The sequence below is a fragment of the Protomyctophum parallelum genome (assembly GCF_964188405.1).
Source record: "Protomyctophum parallelum genome assembly, chromosome: 9".
NCBI classification, from domain to species: Eukaryota; Metazoa; Chordata; class Actinopteri; order Myctophiformes; family Myctophidae; genus Protomyctophum; species Protomyctophum parallelum.
In genome coordinates, this window is record NC_139706.1 from 52,136,318 (window position 1) to 52,138,817 (window position 2,500).

Sequence of the window (2,500 nt, forward strand, 5' to 3'; positions counted from 1 at the left end):
ACAGGGGCTGCTGCAGCAGAGCGAACAGAGCAGAGATCAGAGACTGCATTCCCGTCAGGCTGCCGAACTGAGACGACGGGTACCTGGAGACACAGCACACGAAGAGTTAACTCACTCAATCAATCAATCAATCAATCAATCAATCAATCAATCAGATTTATTGTCACTTCACTTATTGTCCTCTTGCTGAGGTGTTAGTGGACCACTTTAGGTCTTTATTTCAGTTTTAGTCGTTGTCTCTTGAATAGTTTTCACTTAGTTTTAGTCACATTTTAGTCACCTGGAATGTTCTAGTGTTTAGTCAAGTTTTAGTCGACTAAATGTCATAAGATTTTAAACGACTAAATCTACAGGTGATTTAGTCGACTAAAATGTATTTTTGCGGGCCTTGTTGCCTGTCATAATGACTTATTTTACACTTGCTGAAAATAGCCGATCTACAAGCTATTTTCAGCATGCAACCAAGTGTAAAATGACTTATACTGGATCTCTTGTCCACTAGTCCCTTCCTAACATTTTAGTCTAGTTTTTATTTGTTGACGAAATTGTCAGTATATTTAGTCTTATAGTTTTAGTCACCACAGCATAGTTTTAATTTAGTTTCCATTTAGTTTTCTTCAGTGAAAAAGGTAGTCGACGAACATTTTTCGTCTTAGTTTTAGTCGACGAAAACAACACTGCTGGTTTTGGAATTGTTCTTGTTTTTTTTAGGTTTTCTAATCTCAATTGCACCCAAAAAACATGAACTTTTAACATTCAGTAGATTTTCTGTGATCTGGGGTTTTCTGGCTCAAACAGGTGCTCTGATTTGCCAGCAGTAAGTGACATCACTTACTGCAAATCCCATATATGTCAATGGGATTTGCCAGCAGATGTCACTGTTTCACTGTGTTGCCTGTTTTCATTGTAGCTCAAAAGGCCCAAAAAACCCCAAAGAAAACTTCAGACCACAGAAAATCCACTGAATGTTCAAAGTTCAGGTTTTTTGGGTGTAATTGAGGCCATAAAACCTAAAAGAAAAAAGAAGAAGAAAAATAAAAGAAAATGAATGTCATAAAACCTTTAACCCATTCTGACCGGGCACCCATTTTGGTGTCAGCATCATGTTATGCTTTAGCTATTGAAAAATAGCAGATCTACAAGCTCATATCGCGCCACCGAGTGGCGCGATACGAGCTTGTAGGTCTGCTATTTTTGAAAAAAATCGAAGAACGACTGACATTTTTAGAATCTGATCTCAGGTCAGAATGGGTTCGTCAGACCGGCGTGTGTCCAGTGGAAACCTCGTATGAATCTGATCTCAGGTCAGAATGGGTTAACTGTGTTGGCGGGCTGAGTCTGGGATGAGGAGTATTATGGGATATCTTGTGTTTACGTTGTGTTCTGGTGTGCAGGGAAGCGGTCGCATTATTGAGAGGAAGAGAGATATTACTTTGTTTGTTCACTACGGAGGTTGGATACAGAATTAGAACACTGGCTGATCACGTTTGTCCTTTTTGAATTATTATTTTGTTTATTAACCCATTCTGACCGGGCACCCATTTTGGTGTTGGCATCATGTCATGCTTTAGCTATTGAAAAATAGCAGATCTACAAGCTCATATCGCGCCACCGAGTGGCGCGATACGAGCTTGTAGGTCTGCTATTTTTTGAAAATCGAAGAACGACTGACATTTTTTTGGAATCTGATCTCAGGTCAGAATGGGTTAATCAGACCAGTGTGTGTCCGGCGGAAACCTCGTATGAATCTGATCTCAGGTCAGAATGGGTTAAATCACCAGTTCTTCAATACAGACTCCTTTTCCTTCACAGCATAGCAAGAAAGCATAAGGATTATTCCGGAGAGTATAGAGACACTGTGTCTGGGATGTGATCATTTAGCCATGTTTCTGTGGCACAGCAGTCTGGGATGCGATCATTTAGCCATGTTTCCCTGGCACAGCAGTCTGGGATGCGATCATTTAGCCATGTTTCCCTGGCACAGCAGTCTGGGATGAGATCATTTAGCCATGTTTCCCTGGCACAGCAGTCTGGGATGTGATCATTTAGCCATGTTTCCCTGGCACAGCAGTCTGGGATGTGATCATTTAGCCATGTTTCCGTGGCACAGCAGTCTGGGATGCGATCATTTAGCCATGTTTCCGTGGCACAGCAGTCTGGGATGCGATCATTTAGCCATGTTTCCCTGGCACAGCAGTCTGGGATGCGATCATTTAGCCATGTTTCCGTGGCACAGCAGTCCTTTATCTCGCGCCGAGCAGCCATCCGTAGCTTCAGCTGTGCGTTCAGCGTACATTCGCCAGCAGGATTGACGGTACAGCCGGTCGGTGTGGGCTAGCTTTTAGCTAGCCTCGGTACCAGGCTTTCATTTTTGTTGGTGCAAAAATGTAAAGCCTGGAGGAACGCATTGGCCGCTCTGGTCTAAAAGTGGGAGGAGTCAACCCTTCCGGGTGGGCGTCGCTCCAAATGATGTGACGTAGCGCTGCACTAGGGGGGAGAG

At 43.2% G+C, this 2,500-nt stretch overlaps 1 protein-coding gene across 1 annotated transcript in view; it reads right to left on the minus strand.

Moving 5' to 3' along the window:
- Positions 1–2,500, minus strand: part of LOC310864359 (large neutral amino acids transporter small subunit 4-like) — a 60,392-nt gene that overhangs the window by 4,531 nt on the left and 53,361 nt on the right. The gene's annotated exons all lie outside the window — the stretch shown is intronic.